Source organism: Bufo gargarizans, chromosome 1 (assembly GCF_014858855.1).
Source record: "Bufo gargarizans isolate SCDJY-AF-19 chromosome 1, ASM1485885v1, whole genome shotgun sequence".
Lineage (NCBI taxonomy): Eukaryota > Metazoa > Chordata > Amphibia > Anura > Bufonidae > Bufo > Bufo gargarizans.
The window spans coordinates 346,648,976-346,676,387 of record NC_058080.1 but is presented as its reverse complement, the minus strand read 5'-3'; the positions used below and the strand labels follow the sequence as shown (position 1 = coordinate 346,676,387).

The 27,412-nt window shown below is 46.5% G+C and overlaps 1 protein-coding gene across 1 annotated transcript in view; it reads right to left on the bottom strand.

The window, feature by feature from the left end:
• MPND (MPN domain containing) overlaps positions 1–27,412 on the bottom strand; it is a 282,277-nt gene that overhangs the window by 2,501 nt on the left and 252,364 nt on the right. The gene's annotated exons all lie outside the window — the stretch shown is intronic.

Below are 27,412 nucleotides of genomic sequence, written 5' to 3'. Positions count from 1 at the left end.
TTTGTGAACCAGTGACACTGGTCAGATTTGCAAAAAATGGCCAAGTCCTTAAGGTGAAATAGGGCTGAGTCCTTAAGAGGTTAAATGGGTTGTCTTCATTCAAATTGCAATTATCATCTAGACAAAGTTAACACAAAGCACTAATGTATTGTGATTGTCCATATTGCCTCTTTTGCTGGCTTAATTCATTTTTCGGTCGCATTATACACTTCTCATTTCCATGTTTACCACCACCCTGAAATCCATCAGCAGTGGCCACACTATAGTGTGGAAGCATGGCCACTGCCGTTGGATTGCAGGGTGGTCAAACACTAGGGCTCAAATGGGAAGGTGCTAGTATGGGTTTTGGCACAATGTAACCTTTGCAATTTCCCTGTACCTGTACAGTGTATACCTGCAAGAATTTAGCCTATTTTGGAAATTACACCATCAAACAGTGGCTTAGCGTCGGTTTCCAGTGTCTAGAGCACGCCAAGTATTGAGCCCTCCCTAACCTGTGGCACATGATTCCCAGGTCCACTGGAGGAAGCAGCATAGCCACTTCCAACATTCATTGCATAGAGCTAATGCATAACTCCCAACCATCCTGGATCCAGCTGGACAGTCCCGTATTTAGTGGCTGCCCGCAGTCCCAGGAGGGTCGAGGTATTTCTCGCTCTCAACTGTCTTTGCATCTTTAGGATGCCGGTGCTCCCCAATAGGCAGATGAGGTCACACATTGCACTGCTGAGTTGTGAAGGAGGAGTGTGCAGGCCCGGGAATCAGCTTTTGTGCTCCTACTATACATGCCTGCAGTCACAATGTGTGACCACTGACATATGCTCCGATCATCAGGGGAACTAGGTGAGAATTTAGCTTTTTATTTAATTTTTTAACAGAGGTGGCACTACTAAAAAGGGTTTACAAAAAAGGGGGAGGGGACCTTACCTGAGTAAAGGTATTTGTATACACATATATTTCTAATGCCAAGAATGGCCTCGACCTATCTTGACCCAGGTCACTTTTAATTCGACATAATGATAAAACGTCTGTGAGCCATAACAAACAATTAAAACACTTTGTTTCCACCCCAAAGAGTTGACGACTTAGTTGCTGCCAGGGTGAGGGAGATGTCTCCTATTCACCACAACTATATCTGCAGAGCTTGAACATAGGGGGGCAATGTGTGGATAGACTAATGTAAGCAAACTACATGTAGTTGCCTGCAAAAACTGATTAAATTGAATAGGTAAGGCTACTTTCACATTTGCGTTCGGGGCTCTGCTTGTGAGTTCCGTTTAAAGGCTCTCACAAGCGGCCCCGAACGCATCCGTCCAGCCCTAATGCATTTTGAGTGGATGCGGATCCGCTCAGAATGCATCAGTCTGGCAGCGTTTGGCTTCCACTCCGCTCAGCCGTCCGCCTGGCCGTGCGGAGGCAAATGGATCCGTCCAGATTTAAAATGTAAGTCAATGGGGGCGGATCCGTTTGAATTTGACACAATATGGCTCAATTTTCAAACGGATCCGTCCCCCATTGACTTTCAATGTAAAGTCTGAACGGATCCGTCTGCGGCTACTTACACACTTAGATTTTTTTTTTACAATAAAATGCAGACGGATCAGTTCTGAACGGATCCATCGTCTGCATTATATGAGCGGATCCGCTCTGAACGTAAATGTGAAAGTAGCCTAACTGTGCTCCTACACACAAACGTTCCCAGCACAGCACACTTGTCTGACACTACTTTAGTATCTATCAAGACGCATTCACACACTGCACACACGCTGCTACGCGCTCCACCTACCTCAAAAACCTTGCTATATTGAATGAAATGTCCTACACAAGGACTTCTAAGCTAATAAGCAACATTGGAGTGGCACAATGTGGGCATTACTACTAAAAGGATGCACTGTGTGGGCATTATTACTGAAAGGAGCATAATGTGGGCATAACTACTGAAGGGGCATTATTACTGAAAGGGGAAACAATGTGGGCACTACTCCTGAAAGGGGGTGCAATGTAGGAATAACTACTGAAAAGGAGGTTAAATGTGGGCATCACTACTTTAAGCGGGGACAATGTGGGCATAACTACTCTGACAAGGCAATGTGGGCATTATTATTGACGGTGGGGGCACTTAGGAGATTGGTCATGTATAGATAGCCAGAGACCTGAACTGCTATTGCTAGATTGCAGAAGTTTTAATCCAACACCATACATGTACAGCGCTTGAGTTTTGTGGAATTAAAAGGATCGTCTCATCTCGCCATTACTAAGGCATAATGAGACTTAGTCCAGACCACCAGGCGGCTGGAAAATGCCACGGAGACTGGGCGCTCGCTGTTGCAGTAGCTCCCATTGTGGTGCATTAGAGCACTGGAAACAGCATAGCACAGCAAGCAATGCATTTTCCAAGTTAGAGTATGCTGTGCTACGCTGTTTCCACAGCCTTCACTTACTGGGGGCTATTGAAATAGAGAGCATAGTACTGCTGCGCTGTTTCCCATCCACCTGGTCAGAATTTAGTCTCATCTCATCTTCGTAACAGGAAGTTGAGACAACTTCTGTAATATGGTGGAATTTTACTATAGGGGCCAAAATGGAATTGGCAAAGCTGGGCAACGGGAATGTTGCCACTACTACTCCGCGTAGTTGTTCTGCTGATTGAACTAATCATGGTAATAAATTTATATAGATTTTCATACTTTACTACTTTTGCATCATAAAATCCCTTTTTATTAAAACTCTGCTGTATTTTGCATCACCATATTCTAAGAACCAATCCATTCTTATTTTTTGTTGTGGCAGCAGTATGAGCGCTTGTTATTTGTAAGACAGGCTGTCATTTTTCTTGGTACCATTTTGGCATGAATGTCATTCTAATCACTTTAATTCCATATTTTAAGAGACAAGGTGGCTAAATAGTAATTCTGTAAGTGTTTTTGTTCCGCCTATTTTGCATTATAATGTATGCAATGTGTTGTAAAGGTTATATTTAAATGTTATGTTTGACGTTGCTGCCATCTAGTGGTCAAAGTTAGTTTCTTCTTCGCCAGAACTTTACAGGAAGTGTATTGTTCTCTGAGTCAGAGGCAGTAACCTTTAACCTGGAACTGTATTTCCTCCATTTCATCACTGCTCCTGGATCTTGCAGGCTGCATGCAGAGGAGCTCTTGATTTATTCCTGGACTAATGGTGGAATTGTCTGTGAGTACTCTCACTGATGAAGTGAGGCTGCTGTATTATATGTAATGTACTGATACATATGTTTTGTTTATGTTTATATTGTAGTTTTACAAAGTTATTCAGAAAAGAGAATACAAACAGATCTGATGTCTCACGTTTCTTGACTTCTGAATTATTGTTAAGCTGTCTGACTAGTGTTATACAACAGTCAATAACGCGAAGCAGAACAGTAAAAAGACAACCCACGTGGCGGTCTGGAATAAACTGAGACGCCATTACTGCAGCATGAGTCTAAGATCAGGAACAAAGTACCAGGCTGATGTCACGCTACCGCCGACACAGCAAGGCAGGGAGAACATTCCCAGTGCCCAGCAAGACGATGCAAAGTCTTATGTGTCCAGAACTTCACGGGCTAGCAAGATGTCCTCAGCAAGTTCCTCAGCAGTTAGAGCTCGTGCCAAGGCAGAAGCTGCCCGCGTCCAGCTACAGTACGCAGAAAAAGAAGCCATGATGATGCAGGAGTTAGCAGCAAAGAAAGCTGCCATAGCACAAGAGACAGCAGCTAGGGAAGCTGCCCTGGCACAAGAAAGAGCAGCTAGGGAAGCTGCCACAGCACAAGAGAGAGCAGCTAGGGAAGCTGCCATAGCACAAGAGACAGCAGCTAGGGAAGCTGCAATAGCGCAAGAAGAAGCTGTTTTAGAATCAAAATTGCTCATCCTGCAGCGACAGACTGCAGCTGCTGCTGCTGAAGCAGAGGCCGCTGCCTACATGGGAACAAGTCGGTCAGGAAGTGAAAGATCATATAAAGACTCAGAGGTTCCAGAAAAACCTCTATTCTCTGCAGATCATACAAATGAGTACATCCAAAACCTTACTGATGCGCATACAAAGGAACAGTCTCTTAAACCTGAAGCAAAGGAATTCAGGCCGAGATCAACATACCCCCTGAGCAGGCCCAATCAAACTCATGAGGTCAGCGGCTGCCAGCAAACCAAGAATGAAGCACCAGAAACCCCTAAGAACAAAAAACAAGTGTTCCCATCACCTCAACCTATAGATTACATGCGCGAACAACAATGTGCAGCGGATGTCACCAAATATCTCATCCGCAAAGAAATGGTTAGCTCAGGCTTTCTCCAATTTGATGACTGTCCTGAAAACTATTGGGCATGGAAATCTTCCTTTCTGAATGCCACTGAAGGTCTGAACTTATTACCAGCAGAAACACTTAATTTAATGATAAAATGGCTTGGCACCGAGTCAGCAGAGCATGCTAAGAGGATGAGAAGAGCAAACCTGTTCAACCCTGCAGCAGGACTCAACATGACCTGGAAAAGACTAGAAGAAACGTATGGATCCCCAGAGGTAATAGAAGGAGCACTGTTGAAAAAACTTGAAGTCTTTCCCAAGGTGGGCTACAGAGACAACGTGCGGCTACAAGAACTAAGTGATCTTCTACTAGAGATAGAATATGCCAAAGAGGATGGCTACTTGCAAGGACTTTCGTATCTAGATACAGCTAGAGGCACTAATCCCATAGTAGAGAAGCTACCCTCAAATCTGCAAGACAAGTGGATGTCTGTGGGAGGTAAATTCAAAGAAGATTATGGAGTCTCTTTTCCCCCTTTCTCTGTGTTTTCTAGGTTTGTCCGACAGCAAGCGAAAATCCGAAGTGATCCCAGTTTCGCCTTCACCACCAGCGGCAATCAATCACACAGACCAGAGAGACCTCACAGACCTCACGGTAGGACCTATGTATCCACACACAAAACAGCTGTACCTTCAGAAGTCACAGACTACCAAAGCACCCACAAGGTACACACCATAGAAAACCCTGATAGACATTGTCCAATACACAAAAAACCACATCCACTAAAGAAATGCAAAGGCTTTAGAAGCAAACCCATTGCAGAGCGGATGTCCTTCCTTAAACAAAACGGCATCTGCTTCAAGTGCTGCGGATCTACTTATCACATTGCCAAAGACTGCAAAATACCAGTAGAATGTACAGAATGTGGCAGTGAGAGACATATTGCAGCTTTGCACCCTGGCCCTGCTCCTGCCCCACTAGAGACTGTAGAACCCAGGAAAGATCAGGGCAGGGAGCAACAAGAGACCTCACTCTCCTCTGTAATGTCCAATTGCACCGAAGTATGTGGACAAGGCAAGAGTGCACGATCATGCTCTAAAATCTGTCTAGTGACTGTGTATCCCACTGGCAAGAGAGAAAGGGCGGTGAAAATGTATGCAGTGCTAGATGAACAGAGTAACAGATCCCTTGCAAAGTCAGATTTCTTTGATATCTTTAACCTTAAGGCAAGTGCAGTTCCATACACTCTAAGGACATGTGCAGGGACAATTGAAACCACAGGGAGAAGAGCTACTGACTTTACCATTGAATCCTTCAATAAGAAAGTGCAGTTCCCACTTCCTACCCTAATAGAGTGTGGCATGATACCTGACGACAAAACTGAGATTCCATCTCCAGAAGTAGCTCATCACCACCCCCACCTCCGCTCAATTGCTCACCTAATCCCAGCTGTTGAGCCAGATGTTCCTATCCTTCTACTTCTTGGAAGAGATATCCTTCAGGTACACAAGGTGCGCCAGCAAATCAATGGACCTTATAATGCCCCCTATGCACAGAGACTGGACCTGGGATGGGTCATTGTAGGAGAAGTTTGCCTGGGGACAGTGCACCAGCCTGACAACGTTAGCACTTTGAAGACGTCTGTGTTAACAAATGGACGCACATCCCTTCTCAGTCCCTGTCACAACAACTTCATTGTCAAGGAAAGCTTTGGCAGGTCAACACAACACTGTGACTTTTCTACACTATATGGTAAAGAAGAAGTCAACTCCAACATTGAGACAGACAATCTAGGGATAACAGTATTTCAGAGAACTAAAGATGATGATAAACAGGCCCTCTCTATAGAAGATCAAAACCCTGCAGATTATGCCACTAGGCCTACTCAAGCAGCATGCCTTCAGAACTCTATTTGGTTCTCAGGCCCAACCTTTCTGTACCAACCATACTGTGAGGATATAGACACTGCTAATGCTTTTCCACTCATAGAGCCTGAAGCTGACCCTGAAATCAGATTTGAGATTACAAGCTTCAGTACTAGAGCTTCTGAAGCCACACTTCACTCACATTGCTTTGATAGATTTTCTTGCTGGAAGATATTAGTTAAGACCCTAGCCAGACTCATCCATGTCGCTAGAACCTTCCAGAGGGAAACCAGCAGCAATCAGGTCAGGAGGTGGGGAAGGTTCCATGAACAAGTCAATCTAGAAGAACTTGCTCAGGCAAAGTCTGTTATAATTTCTTCTGTTCCAAACAAACATTTCCAGAAGGAAATTGACTGCATCAAAAAACAAAAGACATTCCCGAAACAAAGCCGTCTTAGGAAGCTTAGCCCCTTTTTAGACAAAAATGGGTTGTTGAGAGTAGGTGGACGTTTGTCTCTTGCAGAACTTTCAGAGGAAGAGAAACAGCCTGTCATTATACCTTATAATCACCACATTGCAACACTGCTTGTTAGGTACTATCATGAACAAGTAGTTCACCAAGGGCGACACATCACAGAGGGTGCAATTAGAACCGCAGGTTTCTGGATTCTTGGTGGCAAACGCTTGGTATCAGCTGTTATACACAAATGTGTCATCTGCCGCAAGCTGCGAGGAAGGTTACAAAGTCAAAAGATGGCAGAGTTACCAGAGGACAGAGTAATTGCTCAACCACCTTTCACCAATGTGGGCTTAGATGTATTTGGTCCGTGGTCTGTCTTAACCCGCCGCACTAGAGGAGGCAGCGCAGACAGTAAACGATGGGCAGTCCTTTTCACTTGTTTGTCCACCCGAGCTGTACACATAGAGCTACTTGAAACCATGTCAACATCAAGCTTTATTAATGCCTTGAGGAGATTCTTCTCAATTCGTGGCCCAGTAAAACTGCTCCGTTCTGACAGAGGAACAAACTTTGTAGGAGCTTGCAAGGAACTTAACATTTGTGCCAGCGAATCACAATTGCAAAACTTTCTCCAAGACAGAGGATGTACATGGGTCTTTAATCCTCCACACTCTTCACACATGGGTGGTGTCTGGGAGAGACTTATAGGTATTGCCAGGCGAATCTTGGACGCTATGTTGCTACAAACTAAAACTGCTCACTTGACCCATGAGACTTTAAGCACCTTTATGGCAGAGGTTACAGCTATTATGAATGCCAGGCCTATAGTTCCTGTGTCCTCAGACCCAGATACACCTATGGTCCTTACCCCAGCAATGTTGTTGACTCAAAAGGTGAACTCTTTGTCTGCTCCATCCGGAACCATAAGTACAACACAAGTTCATGCTAAACAATGGAAGCAAGTACAATGCTTGGCAGACACCTTTTGGAAAAGATGGAAGAGGGAGTATCTGTCGAATCTACAACGCCGTAGGAAATGGACTGAGGGTCGCCCAAATGTAAAAGTGGGTGACGTTGTTCTGTTGAAGGACAGCCAAGAGAGCAGGAATGAGTGGCCTGTAGGACTTATTGTCAATGCTCTACCAAGCAGGGATGGCAATGTTAGGAAGGTGGAGGTCAAGATTGCAAAGAATGGGACTTCCAAAATGTATCTTAGACCTATAACTGACGTCATAGTTTTAGTTTCAGATTAGCTAGGATTCCATTTCCTGTTTATATGTTTTTTCTGCATAGCAGTAGTTATTTAGGTAGTGACATAATAATTATGCCAGACAGGGAGTGTTCCGCCTATTTTGCATTATAATGTATGCAATGTGTTGTAAAGGTTATATTTAAATGTTATGTTTGACGTTGCTGCCATCTAGTGGTCAAAGTTAGTTTCTTCTTCGCCAGAACTTTACAGGAAGTGTATTGTTCTCTGAGTCAGAGGCAGTAACCTTTAACTTGGAACTGTATTTCCTCCATTTCATCACTGCTCCTGGATCTTGCAGGCTGCATGCAGAGGAGCTCTTGATTTATTCCTGGACTAATGGTGGAATTGTCTGTGAGTACTCTCACTGATGAAGTGAGGCTGCTGTATTATATGTAATGTACTGATACATATGTTTTGTTTATGTTTATATTGTAGTTTTACAAAGTTATTCAGAAAAGAGAATACAAACAGATCTGATGTCTCACGTTTCTTGACTTCTGAATTATTGTTAAGCTGTCTGACTAGTGTTATACAACAGTCAATAACGCGAAGCAGAACATTAATAGCTTTTTTTCTTTTATTGGGTTCACCGTATGGAATAAATAACATGATAGGGCTAGGTTCACATTAGCGTTATGGAATCTGGCAGACTATTTCCGTATAAATGGCGACTGTTGGTCAGCCAAAAACAGTGGTATTTGGCCGTAAGCCAGCATTTATGCTAGAAAGTGGCCTGATCCCCATCTGGCAGTTTTCTGTATTATCCATCTATGCGTCATTATGTTGGCTTGAAAAAGCCTGTAGCATCCTGTTCTTCTGTGACATCCTGTTATTCTGTGACATCCTGTTATTCTGTGACATCCTGTTCTTCTGTGACATCCTGTTCTTCTGTGACATCCTGTTCTTTTGTTTCATCCTGTTCTTCTGTGACATACTGTTCTTCTGTAGCATACTGTTCTTCTGTGACATACTGTTCTTCTGTGACATACTGTTCTTCTGTGACATCCTGTTCTTCGATTATTTCAGCATATTATTCCGTTTTATTATTCTTCTCTCCCCCCCCTTATCTATATGCTACTCCTCCTATAGTTTGGGGGTTACAAACGCCAAACTTTCCACACTTCGACCTATAGTGAGGTAAGTTGCTTGTGCTTTAATAAGCAATCCCACCCTCCGGGCCCCTGCGGCAGACCACTGAAGACCCCTTTGCCATTGACTTTGACAGGGAAAATTTTCAAATCGCTCCCACTCGCATAGTTTTAAAGCTGCGCTCCCCAAACTCGGACCACATATTGTTGGTGTCAACCCAAAGAAAAGGGTAAATTTTGAGGTTACACCCCAAAGTGGGCGGTGCTAGCAACGGCCAATGAAAATTTAGCAATTTTCTATACGCTACTCCTCCCACAGTTTTAGAAGTATAATTACCAAACTTTGCACACTTGTTCGGCACATACCCGAATAGGTTGCTTGTGCTTTGTTGACCGATCCCACCCTCCAGGCCCCTGGGGCGGCCCCCTAAAGACCCCACTTTTTGTCATAGACTTTCATTGGAAAATTGTAAACTTTTGCCACTCGTACAGCTTTGAAGTTAAACTCACCAAACTTGGGTCACTTAGTAATGGGGTCAACCTGAAATTTTCTGTCACACTTTGGGAACTCTAAAAAGAGGGCGAAACCACAAACAACCAGATTTTCCCTATTGACTTCAGTGAGAAAATTTAAATTGCTGTAATTCTCACAGTATTTAAAGGGAACCTGTCACCAGGATTTTGAGTATAGAGCTGAGGACATGGGCTGCTAGATGGCCGCTAGCACATCTGCAATACCCAGTCCCCATAGCTCTGTGTGCTTTTATTGTGTAAAAAAAGATTTTATAGATTTGTAAATTAACATAAAGAGTCATATGTGACCAGAGAAGAGTCATATTTTCAAGCTCTGACTCATCTCAGGTTAATTTGCATATGAATAAAATCACACAGAGCTATGGGGACTGGGTATGGCGGATGTGCTAGTGGCCATCTAGCAGCCCATGGCCTGAGCTCTATACCCAAAATCCCGGTGACCGGTTCCCTTTAAGCCAGAGTACCCAAACTTGGCACCGTGGGTCACTGGGTGACTGGGATTAAAATTTATAAAAAGTGGGCAGAGTTTAAAAATGGCCAATCAAATTTCAGCCATTTGTTTAAATAGGAAAATTTAAAACTGCCGCTGCTCTTAGACAGTTAATTGCAGGGTCTGTGAGGAATATGGATTAATATTTACTGTCAGCCATGTCCCCACACCCCCCATTTGCTGACAGACAGCAGAGGTAGGGAAATCCACAGGATTTCCCTGCTTCAAAGCCCCCAGCCCTGATTGTAATTTGATGCACCTCTTGGCATGATTCAGTGTATATGCAAAATAAGTTTCCACCCCCCCCCCCCCCCCAAGCCATCTGAGTGTCAGTGGGCCAGGAAGACGCCCCAGGGGGTCCAAGCTTCAAGGAGAAGTTCACACCTCCAGGCACCAGTTTGGAGCCACCTGAATCCGGCAGGAAAACTCTCAGGAGGGGGTATCTGCTCTTGCCCGGATCAATGAGACTCCCCAGACATATTGGCACCTACCTCTCATAAGGAATTATGAAGCGCCCGGCCATCGCAGGCGCAAACCGGATACATATTTGTGTCCCGGTGGCCACGAGGTACGGTCCCATGGTCTTGGTTTACTCGTACCCAGTCGGGGTAGGGATATACCCATATCTCCCCATAGAAACCACCTACCGGTACCAGGTTTGGGCTCTACTTGTAGCCGAAACCCAGGCAGGTCCATTAGTCCCAGAACCATCTCCCTGTGACCCTCTGGTCTGGAGCCATGAACCCTAAAGGGTTTTGTGGGTCATTCACAGTCAGCCCAGAAGAGGGGGAGTTGACCCCTCCCTGAGGCAGGGAGGGGATGGGCCGGCTACAGGTTAAAAGCCTGGTGCCAGCAAATAGGCGCGGTCTTTCTCTGAAGAGGGGTCACATCCTACACGTGTTTAGAGGGACCCAGGAAATAGCAGGAGATCACAGCCCTTTGTGTGGCCTCCAGCTCAGGACATCACAAGGAACTTTCATCATACTTGGTAACTTACTTTTACACTGCTTCACCCTGTTGTACCCATATAATCTGTATCTGCAACCTCAGACCACTGTATATATTGTCTGTGTATATTGTGTCATATCTAGTGTGCTCTTACAGCAATTAAATCTATAATTTAATCTTGCGCTATCTTGTATCTCGATCACGAATCCCCACGTCCGTGTTTTGGCCTAGTTATAAGCTACCGCGGGTTGGTTTCTGACCCTATATAATCCCGTTAGCGGACCGGGCTTATATCAAACGAGAAACTGGTGGCAGTTACCCGGGCTGAGTGTGGGCTGTTTTCACTGTGGCAGTGAAAAGGCTCTCCCAGCTTGTTGCCTCTCTGTGCCCGCGTGGACAGGAGGTGTGTGTGTAAACTATACCAGCCTGACCTTACGTGCTCCTCTGGAGGGCGTAACTTCACGTTTTTGGTAAACCCTGTGATCATACCGGGTCTCGTGAGCTCGACGTGGTTGACGTCAGCGGGCACGAGGGGTGGTATTCATCACATATTGGTGGCAGCAAAGTGGGATCGAGATACTAGTGTGTGTGAGTGTGAGACCCATACTTCCAGACACTAAAGACGACCAGCAATAGCGCTTTCTGCTGGAGTCTTAATATCAGCTCAACACTAGACAGTCTGAGTGCAGATACAATAAGGTGTGTGTGCATCAGGTTGCAGTGGTGTCAGTGACCATCCGTTGCAATGACGGCCAGTATCACAAGGAGCAAATCGAAGGAGATGGCCGATGCTTTAATTGGGGGCGGAGAGGAGGTGGAAGGCGAGGGGGAGCACAGCCAAAGCTCCCCAAGGAGCCAGTCGCCAGAAGTAAGGTCCGCAGTGGGCCTCACTCCACCTGCCCATCAGCTGCTCTCCTACAAGCTGCCATGGACCGTCTCCAGGCTGGAGACCAGGCAGCCTCTGAGCTCCTACTGGCGGCTGCAGAGCGTCGCGAGCAAGCTGAGGCTGCAGAGCGTCGCGAGCAAGCAGAGGCTGCAGAGCCCCGTGAGCAGGCCGAGCGTGAGCACCAGCTACAAATGCTCCAGCGGAAGCTTCAATTCCAGCAGCCCTCCCCAGCCCAATGTGAGTCTCCAGAGGTCCGGATTCCCAAACTGCGGGCGGAGGACTTTCCCCTACTGGACAAAGATGGGGACCTGGACACCTTTTTGTTGGCATTTGAGACAGCCTGCCATCAATACCAGCTGCCAGAGGACCAGTGGGTCAGATTCCTCACGCCACGGCTCAGGGGAAAAGCCCTTGAAATCTTCGGGTACCTGCCCAGCGAGACCATCCTGAGCTATGAGGACATCAAACAGGCTCTGGTCAGGCAGTATAACTTAACCCCTGAGTCGTACCGGAAAAGGCTCAGGAATTTGCACCGGGGTTCTACCCAGAGCTGGGCCGATCACATGCGGGCCTTGCTGAGAGCGGTCGACCAATGGACCACAGGATTGGAGCTCAGCACCGTCCAGCAGCTGAAGGAGCTCATCGCCACAGAACAGTTCTTGTGGAACTGCCCAGAGGATCTCCAGCAGTACCTCCGTGACTGGAAGCCAAAGGGGGCCTCCGCAACAGCAGCCCTGGCCGATGAATACACCAACAACAGGACTTCAGAGGCCCGGAAACCTGTCGGCTGGAGAGGGGGGTAAGACGCACGCTGCACCTGCTACCCCTGCCCCTAGGCCCAAGTGGGCACCGGCCCCTGCTGCACTTTCCACGTCGGTGGGGGAACCCCGACTTTGTCACCTGTGTAAGCAGCCAGGACACTTCCAAGCCATGTGTCCCCAGCGCCCGAGGGATCCGTCCCAGTCATCAACCCGGAAACCGTCCACTGTGTTATGTGTGGGTGGGGGTGGTGGGAGGTCCCTTGACAATGTTCAACCGGTCACCGTGGGCCAGGCCGTGGCCATGGGACTTAGAGACCACGGCGCTGAAATGACACTGGTACGGCCTGAACTGGTGGCACCCTATGATTTACTGCCCGGGAGATCCCTCACTGTCTCCGGGATTGGAGGAGTGGAACCGGCGCTGCCCGTCGCCAAGGTCTATCTGGACTGGGGCGCCGGTCGAGGAGTAAGGGAGGTGGGGGTATCCGCAAATATCCCTGCCAGTGTTTTGCTGGGGACGGACCTGGGGCGGCTTGTGTCTAAGTATGTGGCCGCTGACGCCCCAAGGCCAGACTCCCCAGAATGTGATGTAATGTCCCCCCCTGATAATACTGTGAATGTACCTATTATGCAGGTTGATGGGGATGTGGGGGATGTAATGTGTGCCTCTCCCCTCAGTGGGGAGGGGGTCATTCCTGTCAGCTGGGCTGAAGCCCCAGGGTGTAGCCAGCAAGCATGCTGGGACCTGTTGTCCTCCAGTGTGGTGACTGGGGGGGACAAGCAGGGGGCAGACAGCTGCGGGGGAGGAGGATGCAAATGAGGTCAGGGCTGTCCCAGGAGAAGTAGAGCTCCCAGGTAAAGCCTCAGTGCAGTGTTCCTCCACCACTGGGATGTCAGAGGGCCAGGTTAGTCCGTCTGGACTGGCGACTTGGTCGGGAGCTGAGGGGAAGCAGGCACTACCAGCGGTGGCAGTGGCTGTCACGCGCAGTGGGAGTGCTGGGGCCCCTCAGGGGTCTGATGGCTTTCCCCCTTCCGACCAAGTGGCTGCCAAGTCAGATGGAGGCCCAGAGACAGGTCCCAGGGACCTGACAGAGGACCTGGCAGTCTCCTCTATTCTGACCACGTCCAGTCAGGGGTTTCAGGTGGCGTTAGTGGCTGACGCCAGCTTGAAAGCTCTCACAGAGCATGTGGCGCGGCCTCCCTTGGATTCAGACCTCCAGGGCGGTCTGGGACCAAGGTCGGTTGTGCCAGGAAATGGTCCAACAGGGCTCACCAGGGGCGTGGCCTAGGGACCGACAATTTGTGGTATCCTATCCGTACAGGGCAGAATTTCTGTGGGCTGTGCATGAGATTCCGGTAACCAGATACCCAGGGGCCGCTAAGGCAGAGGCTTGGAGTGGAGACCTAGCCACCCCTGGGGCATCGGTCATCGAGTGTGTCGTGCGCTTCCAGGAAAAAGTGCCGGCCTTGTCGCGGTTGGTGCACGACAGTATGGGGCAGGCCCAGACCGTCCAGAAGCAGGGGTACGACCAGTTAGCTTGTGAGAGGACCCATCACGTGGGTCCGCAAGCATGGATACTGGTTCCAGTACCTCAGACTAAGCTTCAGGCGGCCTGGGAGGGACCGTACCTCGCGCACCAGCAGCTCAATGCCAGGATGTACCTGGTCACCCTGGACCACGCCCGGGGAAGGCAGAAGGCACGGGAGGCAGGTGCCCTCCCAGAAGGCCACCCCTTCCGGGAAATGTTAGCAAACAAGCATGGAAGGACTGCGTCCACCAAGATGCCCTTGGGCATGGAGTATGCCCCTGCCACTTCTCAGCGGATGGTCAAGCTGCTTAAGGGACTTGAAGGGTACGCGGCTGCGTACCTGGAGGTCATTGCCGTCTTCGGTCCTACATGGGAGGATCCCCGAGAGCATCTGGCTCAGATGCTCGGGCAGATCTGCCAGGCAGGCTTGACCCTTACACCAGGAAAGTGCCAGCTGGGCATAAGCGAGGGGCCCCGGGCAGGCAGGGAAGCCTCGGAACCGGAACCTGGGAGAGGGGATGCCCGCTCATCCTGGATCACCCTCCGGGACAAGCCCCAGGTGATGTCCTTCCTGGGCTCCGCCGGGTACTATAGGGAGTTCGCACCCCACTATAGTAGCCTGGCGAGGCCCCTGACGGACTGCACCAGGAAGAAGCTGCCCTCCGCAGTCGATTTGACCAACGACTGCGAGACGGCCTTCCAGGCGCGGGAGCATGCCCTTTCTAGCTTCCCGGTACTACAGGCAGCCGACTGCACGCGGCCGTTTATAGTACCGTCTAATGCCAGCCATTGGTTCAGTCAGGCTCAATCCAGGTGACTCCCTAGGTCAGGAACGAATGGGAGGTTGGTACGCGGGAGCCTGGCTCTCCGGCCGTACCACTTTGCCATTAACCACCAGGGAGGGGGCGGATGGGCGCACGGGGGAGCACAGGAATGTGCTGCCCCCTGGCGCCCTCTAAAAGGGGGAGGTGTGAGGAATATGGATTAATATTTACTGTCAGCCATGTCCTCACACCCCCCATTTGCTGACAGACAGCAGAGGTAGGGAAATCCACAGGATTTCCCTGCTTCAAAGCCCCCAGCCCTGATTGTAATTTGATGCACCTCTTGGCATGATTCAGTATATATGCAAAATAAGTTTACACCTCCAGGCACCAGTTTGGAGCCACCTGAATCCGGCAGAAAAACTCTCAGCAGGGGGTATCTGCTCTTGCCCGGATCAATGAGACTCCCCAGACATATTGGCACCTACCTCTCATAAGGAATTATGAAGCGCCCGGCCATCGCAGGCGCAAACCGGATACATATTTGTGTCCTGGTGGCCATGAGGTACGGTCCCATGGTCTTGGTTTACTCGTACCCAGTCGGGGTAGGGAGATACCCATATCTCCCCATAGAAACCACCTACCGGTACCAGGTTTGGGCTCTACTTGTAGCCGGAACCCAGGCAGGTCAATTAGTCCCAGAACCATCTCCCTGTGACCCTCTGGTCTGGAGCTATGAACCCTAAAGGGTTTTGTGGGTCATTCACAGTCAGCCCAGAAGAGGGGGAGTTGACCCCTCCCTGAGGCAGGGAGGGGATGGGCCAGCTACAGGTTAAAAGCCTGGTGCCAGCAAGTAGGCGCGGTCTTTCTCTGAAGAGGGGTCACATCCTACACATGTGTTTAGAGGGACCCAGGAAATAGCAGGAGATCACAGCCCTTTGTGTGGCCTCCAGCTCAGGACATCACAAGGAACTTTCATCATACTTGGTAACTTACTTTTACACTGCTTCACCCTGTTGTACCCATATAATCTGTATCTGTAACCTCAGACCACTGTATATATTGTCTGTGTATATTGTGTCATATCTAGTGTGCTCTTACAGCGATTAAATCTATAATTTAATCTTGTGCTATCTTGTATCTCGATCACGAATCCCCAAGTCCGTGTTTTGGCCTAGTTATAAGCTACCGCAGGTTGGTTTCTGACCCTATATAATCCCGTTAGCGGACCGGGCTTATATCAAACGAGAAACTGGTGGCAGTTACCCGGGCTGAGTGTGGGCTGTTTTCACTGTGGCAGTGAAAAGGCTCTCCCAGCTTGTTGCCTCTCTGTGCCCGCGTGGACAGGAGGTGTGTGTGTAAACTATACCAGCCTGACCTTACGTGCTCCTCTGGAGGGCGTAACTTCACGTTTTTGGTAAACCCTGTGATCATACCGGGTCTCGTGAGCTCGACGTGGTTGACGCCAGCGGGCACGAGGGGTGGTATTCATCACAGGCAGGGTCCTCAAACTTGGCACAGTTGGTTACTGGAGGACGGGGCTTAAAAAAATTATGAAAAGTGGGCGGGGCCAAAAACAACCAATCAGATTTATTTCATTGATTTAAATGGGAAAAACTAAAAATGCTGTCATTCTCACATTATTGATGTCATGGACCTCAAATATCACAAATGCGGTCATTGGGTGTTTGCACTTCAAAGTTAGAAAAAGTGGGCGGAGCCACTAACCAATCAAATTTCACTCATTGATTTTCAATAGAAAACAATAAAACTACTGCCATTTTTACACATTAAATGCCATAATTCCCAAACCTTAACCCCTTAAGGACACAGGGCGTACCTGTACATCCTGTGTAGTTCCGCTCACCGCCGCGCCATGGGCTCCTGAGAACCCCCCCGCATCGGCGATCGCAGCAAACCGCAGGTCAACCCGATAACCCGGAACAGGATGGTGATCAGTGGTGTGATAATACACCACCAATCACCATCCTTTGATCCTGTGAGGTGATGGCACCATCACCTCACAGGATCTCTTCTGATTGGCTGCACAGGTGGGCGGGGGTTAACTCCCCCGTTCTCTCCTCTCCTCCTCCATTCGGCCGTTGGACTACGCAGATAGAGGAGCCTGCTGCCCGATCTCCAGACTGCACCCCCTAATCTGTGACCAGCACCCCCTCTTTCGATCCTCTACAGTACCATCTGCCACTAAAAGGTAGGTTAGGGACAGGATAGGGAAAGGTTTAGTTCAGGCAGGGAGGCTTTAGGGAAAGTTTTTTTCTTTTTCAAATTTTTTGGGGCTCTTTTTTATTTTTATTTTTGTTCGTTTTTGGTTATTTTTCTCTGTTAGGTTTAGGGAAAAGTCTGGGAACACCCGTGCCCCCACCCACAAACACGCCTAATAAAGATTCACACACACACGCAGACACACACTCCCCTATGGCCCGACGGACGTTCTCGGCCGAGGAGGCATACGCCCTCCTTGCCTCAGAGTCCGAGAGCCCCAGTGAGGATGAGGATGACCCCTCGTTCCTTTTGTCATCCGTGTCCTCCTCATCATCAAGCGATGGTGAGGCTCCACAGCGGCAGAGACGCAGCCAGGCGGATCGTGGGGACCCCCATGCTAGGGACCTTGTGGCCAACCCTAGTACGAGCAGCTCTGGGGCTCGTACTAGTTTTGCGGCCCACCAGGTCAGTCCACCTGAGCCCCCTGCAGGTGAACTTGGCTGGTGTACCCCAGAGCAATTTGAGCCCGTGATTCCTGATTTTGTGGATCAACCAGGAATCCAGATTTACACAGTGGGCTTCACTGAATACGACTTTTTTAGTAATTTTTTCAGTGACCAACTAGTAAATCTAATGGTGGAGCAGACGAACCTGTACGCCCAACAGTTCGTCGCTCAAAACCCGGGCTCCTTTTTGGCCAGGCCCAATGGCTGGACCCCGGTCAGTGCAGCCGAGATGAGGACATTTTGGAGCCTCGTGCTGCACATGGGCCTAGTCAAAAAACCTAGTGCCAGACTGTTCTGAAGTGGGGACGTCCTCTACCAGACCCCACTCTACAGTACGGCCATGACATGCTCCCGGTTTGAGGCCATCCGGAAATGCCTGCATTATGCAGATAACGCAGCATGGCCCCCCCCCCCCCCCCCCCGAGGTGATCCTGCCTATGACCGCCTGTACAAAATCAGGCCGATCATCGATCACTTTGGGGCCAAGTTTTTGCAGGCCTACGTACCTGGAAGGGAGGTCGCGGTTGATGAGTCTCTAATTGCATTCAAGGGGAGACTCATTTTCCGCCAGTATGTTCCCTCAAATGGGGCGAGGTATGGCGTGAAGCTGTACAAACTTTGTGAAAGTACCTCAGGGTACACTTACAAGTTTCATGTGTACGAGAGGCGAGATTCCCGTATTCAACCCCCAGAATGTCGCCCCACTCTGGGTGTTAGCGGGAAACTTGTGTGGGTCCTTATGCACCCACTGCTAGATAAGGGTTACCACCTTTACGTGGATAACTTTTATACTAGTATCCCCTTGTTCAGGTCCCTCGCCGCCAGATCCACGTCCGCTTGTGGGACCGGCCTCTCTGCCCACCCCCTCCAGGTACCTATCCCCAGGTGTGAGACCCGTGCCCTTACCAGTGGAAACCTGCTGCTGGTCAGATATAAGGACAAGAGGGATGTACTTGTACTATCCACACTTCACGGTAACGGCATCACCCCTGTCCCTGTGCGAGGTACAGTGGCAATGGTCCTCAAGCCCGATTGTATCGTCGACTACAATCGGTACATGGGAGGAGTTGATCTCTCTGATCAAGTCCTCAAGCCATTTAACGCCATGCGCAAAACACAGACATGGTACAAAAAAGTTGCGGTCTACTTGGTGCAGGTTGCCAACTCTTTTGTACTAATCCAGTGCGCTGGCAACACAGGGAAATTTCTCCAGTTCTATGAGTCAGTCCTCAAGGCCCTGATCTTTTCAGACCGGGAAAGAGCAGGCCGGAGTACCTCGGGAGATGTAGGCGCCTAGATCGTCCCTGGCCAACACTTTCCAGGTGTGGTCCCCCATACTGGAAAGAAGGGACAGACCCCAAAAAAGTGCAGAGTGTGTCACAGGAGGGGGATACGGAAGGACACCCAAAACAAATTGTTCAAAAAGTTTGTAAAACTAAAATAATTTAAAAAAAGTATACAAATTAGGTATCGGCGCGTCGGTAATAATCTCCTGTATAAAAATACCCTATGACCTAACCCCCCAGATTAACACGGTCCCAAAAAAAAAAAAAGTGCAAAAAAAGATTTTTGCTGTCACCTTCGAAAACAAAAAATTTAATAGCAAGCGATCAAAAAGTCATAAAGCCCCCAAAATAGTGCCATTAAAACTTTCCCCTCATCCCGCAAAAAATGAGCCCCTAGCTAATACAATCGGCTAAAAAAACTAAAAAATTTTTTTTTTTTTTTAAAAAAAGGATAATATAGTCTAAAACCTAAATAATTGTAAAAAAGTAGACTTATTACATATCTCCGCGCCCATAAGAATCTCCTCTAGAAAAATACCCCATGACCTAACCTCCAGATTAACATGGTCCCCCCCCCAAAAAAATTTCAACCGTGCCAAAACAGCTATTTTTGGCACTTTTCCATTTCAATCAGTTTTTTCCGGTAACAGAGCAAGGGTTAACAACCAAACAAAACTTAATATTTGTTACCCTGATACTGCAGTTTACAGAAACGCCACATTTGTGGTTGTAAACTGCTGTATCACTAAAAGGCAGGGCGCAAAAGGAAAGGACCAACATGGTTTCTGGAAGGCCGATTTTGATGGCCTTTTTTATTGACACCATGTCCCTTTTGAAGCCCCCCTGATGCACCCCTAGAGTATAAACAACTGTCATGACTGTAAGTGAGCAACAAGAGCCTACACAGTGAATAGCAACTGACCGGACCCAAACTAGGGAGGATAAAGGGTGACCCCTGTCAGACTCTAAAAGCTCTCCCTAAGCTGCTAAGCACATGTCCAGATCCAGATGGTGGATCGAGACATGCCCGCGTACCTAAGGCTGATGACCACTGAAACCCCTACAATAGTGGAAGGGGCACGGCCACCGGTGCCCTGCTCAGTATATGGACGGAACCGGGGTCGCCTCGGATCCAGTCAGCAAACAAACAAACACACAATGTCCGAACACTTAACTGAAGGAGCTGCAGCTGCAGTGAAAACAGATCCAAAGTCAGCAGACAATATCCGAAGTACTTGCTTCAGCAGAACACAGATCCAGTGAAAAGATATCACACAGGTGAAGATACTCAAGCGAGAGATACAGCTCAAATGAAAAGTTAAATCCGCACCTCTACAAAGGAGGAGGGGTGATTTAAAGGCAGCGAAATCAAACACAGGAGGGACAGCTGGGAGGAAGGAAACAGAAAGTAAAGACCTCATCACAGGGGCAGAGAAACAGGGCAGAGGGAATTCCTCCAAGCTCTAGTAGTGACATCATCACAGGGGTGGAGAAACAGAGCTGTGAGAACTTCTCAAAGCTCTGGTAGTGACAACAACTCCCTAAAAGTGACCCCTCGAAGTATTCAAAACTGATTTTACAAATTTTATAAACCCTTTAGGTGTTCCTCGACAGTTAATGGCATATGGAGATTAAATTTCAGAATTTCAACCTTACCTCACAAAAATGAAATATAGAGCAACCAAAAATCATGTGTACCCTAAAAATAGTCCCAAGAAAACCGCCACCTTATCCAAAATGGGGTCTCTTTTTTAGGGAGTTTTTACTCCAGGGGTGCATCAGGGGGGTTGAAACAGGACACGGTGTAAATAAACCGGTCCATAAAAATCAGCCCTCCAAAAACCACGCGGTGCTCCTTTCCCTCTACGCCCTGCCGCGTGGCCGTACAGTAGTGTACGACCACATATGGGGTGTTTATGTAAATGGCAGAGTGAAGGCAATAAAGATACAGTCTTGTTTGGCAAATGGAAATTGGCAAATGTCGTGCCCATTCAGAAGAAAGGTAGTAAGGAGGAATCGAGCAACTATAGACCAGTGAGTCTGACATCAATAGTAGGCAAATTAATGGAAACCCTATTAAAGGATAGGATTGTGGAACATCTAAAATCCCATGGATTGCAAGATGAAAAACAGCATGGGTTTACTTCAGGGAGATCATGTCAAACAAATCTTATAGATTTTTTTGACTGGGTGACTAAAATAATAGACGGTGGAGGTGCAGTAGACATCGCATATCTAGATTTTAGTAAGGCTTTTGACACTGTCCCACATAGAAGACTTATCAATAAACTGCAGTCATTGAGCATGGACTCCCATATTGTTGAGTGGATTAGGCAGTGGCTGAGTGACAGACAACAGAGGGTTGTAGTCAATGGAGAACATTCAAAACAAGGCCATGTTACCAGTGGGATTCCACAGGGATCTGTACTGGGACCAATTTTGTTTAATATCTTCATAAGTGATATTGCAAAAGGCCTCGATGGTAAGGTTTGTCTTTTTGCTGATGACACAAAGATATGTAACAGGGTTGATGTTCCTGGAGGGAAACGCCAAATGGAAAAGGATTTAGGAAAACTAGAAGAATGGTCAGAACTCTGGCAACTGAAATTTAATGTGGATAAGTGCAAGATAATGCACCTGGGGCGTAAAAACCCAAGGGCAGAATATAGAATATTTGACACAGTCCTGACCTCAGTATCTGAGGAAAGGGATTTAGGAGTAATTATTTCAGAAGACTTAAAGGTGGGAAGACAATGTAATAAAGCAGCACGAAATGCCAGCAGAATGCTTGGATGTATAGGGAGAGGTATAAGCAGTAGAAAGAGTGAAGTGCTTATGCCGCTGTACAGAACACTGGTGAGACCTCACTTGGAGTATTGTGCAGCAGTACTGGAGGCCATATCTCCAGAAGGATATAGATACTCTAGAGAGAGTTCAGAGAAGAGCTACTAAACTGGTCCATGGATTGCAGGATAAAACTTACCAGGAAAGGTTAAAAGACCTTAATATGTATAGCTTGGAAGAAAGAAGAGACCGAGGGGATATGATAGAAACTTTTAAATACATAAAGGGAATCAACTCGGTAAAGGAGGAGAGCATATTTAAAAGAAGAAAAACTACCACAAGAGGACACAGTTTTAAATTAGAGGGGCAAAGGTTTAAAAGTAATATAAGGAAGTATTACTTTACTGAGAGAGTAGTGGATGCATGGAATAGCCTTCCTGCAGAAGTGGTAGCGGCAAATACAGTGAAGGAGTTTAAGCATGCATGGGATAGGCATAAGGCTATCCTTCATATAAGATAGGGCCAGGGACTATTCATAGGATTCAGATATATTGGGCAGACTAGATGGGCCAAATGGTTCTTATCTGCCGACACATTCTATGTTTCTATGGCTGTTAACCCTCGCTTTGTTAGTGGAAAAAAAAGGGTTAAAATGGGAAATTTCGCAAAAAAAAGAAATTCTGAAATTTCATATCCATTTGCCAATAACTCTTGTGAAGCACCTAAAGGGTTAACATAGCTTGTAAGATCAGTTTTGAATACCTTGAGGGGTGTAGTTTCTTAGATGGGGTCATTTTTGGGTGGTTTCTATTATGTAAGCCTCACAAAGTGACTTCAGACCTGAACTGGTCCCTAAAAATTGGGTTTTTGAAAATTTCAGAAAAATTTTAAGATTTGATTCTAAACTTCTAAGCCTTGTAACATCACCAAACTATAAAATATCATTCCCAAAATGATCCAAACATGAAGTAGACATATGGGGAATGTAAAGTAATAACTATTTTTGGAGGTATTACTATGTATTATAGAAATAGAGAAATTGAAACTTGGAAATTTGCAATTTTTTACATTTCTTTGGGGCTGTGCACATGGGCGGTGATTTTCACGCATCACTTGTGCGCAAGCAAGTGTGGCTACAGTGCGATTTTCATGCACGGTTGCTAGGAGATGATCGGGATGGAGACCCGATCATTATTATTTTCCCTTATAACAAGGTAACAGGGCAGAGGGAATTCCTCCAAGCTCTAGTAGTGACATCATCACAGGGGTGGAGAAACAGAGCTGTGAGAACGTCTCAAAGCTCTGGTAGTGACAACAACTCCCTAAAAGTGACCCCTCGAAGTATTCAAAACTGATTTTAGGTTATAAGGTTATAAGGGAAAATACCAGTAATAGCATTCTTAATACAGAATGCATAGTACAATAGGGCTGGAGGGGTTAAAAAAAAAAAAAAAAAACTCACCTTAATCCACTTGTTAGCACAGCCCGGCTTCTCTTCTGTCTTCATCTTTGCTGTGCACAGGAAAAGGACCTGTGGTGATGTCACTACGCTCATCACATGGTCCGTCACATGATCATCACCATGGGAAAAAGACCATGTGATGGACCATGTGATGAGCGCAGTGACGTCATCAAAGGTCCTATTCCTCAAGGAAGAAGACAGAAGAGAAGCCGGGCTGCGCGAACAAGTGGATTAAGGTGAGTTAAATTATTTTTATTTTTTTTAACCCCTCCAGCCCTATTGTACTATGCATTCTGTATTAGGAATACTATTATTTTCCCTTATAACCATGTTATAAGGGAAAATAATACAATCTACACAACCCCGATCCCAAACTTCTGTGTAGAAGTTTGGGTACCAAACATGGCGATTTTTCTCACGCACGTGCAAAACGCATTACAATGTTTTGCACTCGCGCTGAAAAATCGCGCATTTTCCCGCAACGCATCCGCATCTTATCCGGGCCAAAAACATGACGCCCGTGTGAAAGAGGCCTTAGTCACTGGGTGACTGTGGTTCACAATTAGGAAAAAAGGGGGCGGGGCAACAACCAATTAGATTTCAGCCTTTGACTTTCTCTGCTATTATCACAGTTTAAATGACAAGTGTCCCAAACTTAGCACATTTACTCACTGGGTGACTGCAGTGAAAAATTAGGAAAAGTGGGTGGAGCTTAAAACAGCCAATCAGATTTCACCTATTGACTGCCATTCTCACAAATTTAAAGCCAGAGGCCCCAATCTTGGCACAGTTCATGACTGGGTGACTGGGCTTAAAATTTGGAAAACTGGGCGGAGCTTAAAACAGCCACTCAAATATTACCTAGTGCTATTCAATGGGAATATTTAAATTGCTGTCATTCTTACACTGTTAATGGCAGGGTCTTCAAACTTATTACATTAAGTTACTGGGTAAATGCAAATTTAAAAAGTGGGCGGAGCCACAAACAACCAATCAGATTTTCCCTCTTGACTTCAATGAGAAAATGTAAAAAGCTGTTATTCTTACAATATGAAAGCCAGAGTCCCCAAACTGGTACCATGGGTCACTGGGTGAGTGTGGTTAGAATTTAGGAAGAGTGGGTGGAGCCTTTAACAGCCAATCACATTTCAGCCATTCATTTTATATGGGAAAATTTAAATTACTACTGCTCTTTGACTGTTAATGGCAGGGTCCTCAAATTTGGCGCAGTCAATCATTGGGTGAAATTGTTTGTCTGCCTATGTACTGGCCTCTGCCGGTTTACTGGACTCTGACGCTTTGCTGCCTTCACTGCCGCCACTGGACCATTCACCGTTAAGCTTGTACTTTGCCTGCCCTGACCTCAGCCTGTACCCTGACTGTGGCTGTTCGCTGACCCCTTGGTGTCCGGAACTGGTTTCTCTCCATAGGTTAAACTGTTAACTACATAGAGACTATTCCGGGTGGCAGCGGCCTGGTGGTTCCCCTGCAGCGTAGTCCAGATCCCTGTACAGGGGTTAAAGGGAGAATACCAGAGGACTTTAACACAGTGGTTTGACACCCATAACAAAGTGTTTTTGTAATACCAGTGGTAACATGTTTGGTAAGGCCAAGAGAAAACATGCATCATCTATAGTCGTGGCCAAAAGTTTTGAGAATGACACAAATATTAGTTTTCACAAAGTTTGCTGCTAAACTGCTTTTAGATCTTTGTTTCAGTTGTTTCTGTGATGTAGTGAAATATAATTACACGCACTTCATACGTTTTCAAAGAGTCAGTATTTGTAGTGTTGGCCCTTCTTTTTCAGGACCTCTGCAATTCGACTGGGCATGCTCTCAATCAACTTCTGGGCCAATTCCTGACTGATAGCAACCCATTCTTTCATAATCACTTCTTGGAGTTTGTCAGAATTAGTGGGTTTTTGTTTGTCCACCCGCTTCTTGAGGATTGACCACAAGTTCTCAATGGGATTAAAATCTGGGGAGTTTCCAGGCCATGGACCCAAAATGTCAATGTTTTGGTCCCCGAGCCACTTAATTATCACTTTTGCCTTATGGGCACGGTGCTCCATCGTGCTGGAAAATCCATTGTTCTTCACCAAACTGTTGTTGGATTGTTGGAAGAAGTTGCTGTTGGAGGGTGTTTTAGTACCATTCTTTATTCATGGCTGTGTTTTTGGGCAAAATTGTGAGTGAGCCCACTCCCTTGGATGAGAAGCAACATCACACATGAATGGTCTCAGGATGCTTTACTGTTGGCATGACACAGGACTGATGGTAGCGCTCACCTTTTCTTCTCCGGACAAGCCTTGATTCCCCAAACAATCAGAGAATCGGCTTCGTCGAAGAATATGACTTTGCCCCAGTCCTCAGCAATCCATTCACCATATTTTCTGCAGAAGATCAATCTGTCCCTGATGTGTTTTTTTTTTATTTTTTTTTAGAGAAGTGGCTTTTTTGCTGCCCTTCTTGACTCCAGGCCATCTTCCAAAAGTCTTCGCCTCACTATGCGTGCAGATGCGCTCACACCTGCCTGCTGCCATTCCTGAGCAAGCTCTGCACTGGTGGCACTCCGATCCCGCAGCTGAATCCTCTTTAGGAGACGATCCTGGCGCTTGCTGGACTTTCTTGGACGCCCTGATGCGTTCTTAACAAGAATTGAACCTCTTTCCTTGAAGTTCTTGATGATCCTATAAATTGTTGATTGAGGTGCAATCTTAGTAGCCACAATATCCTTGCCTGTGAAGCCATTTTTATGCAACGCAATGATGGCTGCACGTGTTTCTTTGCAGGTCACCATGGTTAACAATGGAAGAAAAATGATTTCAAGCATCACCCTCCTTTTAACAGGTCAAGTCTGACATTTTAACCAAATCAGCCTGACATAATGATCTCCAGCCTTGTGCTCGTCAACATTCTCACCTGAGTTAACAAGACGATTACTGAAATGATCTCAGCAGGACAGCAATAAAATGCAGTGGGAAGTTTTTTTGGGGGATTAAGTTAATTTTCATGGCAAAGAAGGACTATGCAATTCATCTGATCACTCTTCATAACATTCTGGCGTATATGCAAATTGCTATTATAAAAACTTAAGCAGCAACTTTTCTAATTTCCAATATTTATGTAATTCTCAAAACTTTTGGCCACGATTGTACTTCAGCCTATTATGCTCCAAAGTTGATCCAGATCTGGCAATCAGAATAAATCCTGGATCAATTACCTATGTCTAGATTTTTTGTATCTTGTAACTTGTTATATTGTTACTTTCAAGAAATGCATTCAGCCCCCTCTTGAATTCTTTTAGTGAGTTCACCTTCCCAACTCCTATGGCAAAGAGTTCCATATTTGCACTGCTCTTATATCTTCTGTGTTTGTGTAGTAACCTACTTTTCTCTAGATGTAGGCAATGTCTACTATTTTCTGTTGTCTAAAACCCAGGTGCAGCTTATAGTTCGAAATATTTGGTAATTAAAACAAATGATCAAAAAGGATTTGACCTATTTCTTGTACACCCTGGGGTGTCGTCCATGTGCTACGACATGGCGACTGGAATGCCACCCCATATTGTATATTGCACATTTAGGCTAGTGGTGATTATTAACGTTTTAATATTCTGAATGTGATTTGTTTGTATTATCGTATATGTCACCCCTTAAGGACCCATGACGTAGCTGTACGTCATGAGTCCGATCCCTAAACATGGCGCCCGCTTGCTGATCGCATACATCTTACCTTACAGATGCCGTGGTCAAGGAAAAAAAACTATAAAACTGTGGTATTGCACTAATTGTACTGACCCACAGAATGTAGTAAACATGTCATTTTTACCTCAAATGAAAATAAAAATGGAATGAATAAGACAATGGCACATAGTTTTTTTTACCCAATTGCACCCTATTCAGAATTTTTTTCCTGCTTTCCACTACATTATATGAAATATTAAATAGTGACATTATACTTGTCCCACAAAAACTACCACTTATACAGCTGAACCAAAGATAAAAAAATAAAAAAAAGATAACAAAATGTACTGATCCTCAACTCATTTTAAATGTGACTAAGAATTGAATTCAGGTGACAGCATGTATGTGCAGAATTTTAAATGTGTTAGTAGTTAGTATTTAAGATGGTGCAAATGAATTAAATGATGTGTGTACTATAAAGTGGACATAAGGCCTCTTTCATACAAGCGTTGCGGATTCTCTCGTTCAGGAAATAACTGATGGTTTCGCATGCAAGTCCAGTCAGTTTTTTCTGAGATTACTTTTCCATGAGGGTGCAATCGGTTTTTGATGTGTTTTTCACACGCATGG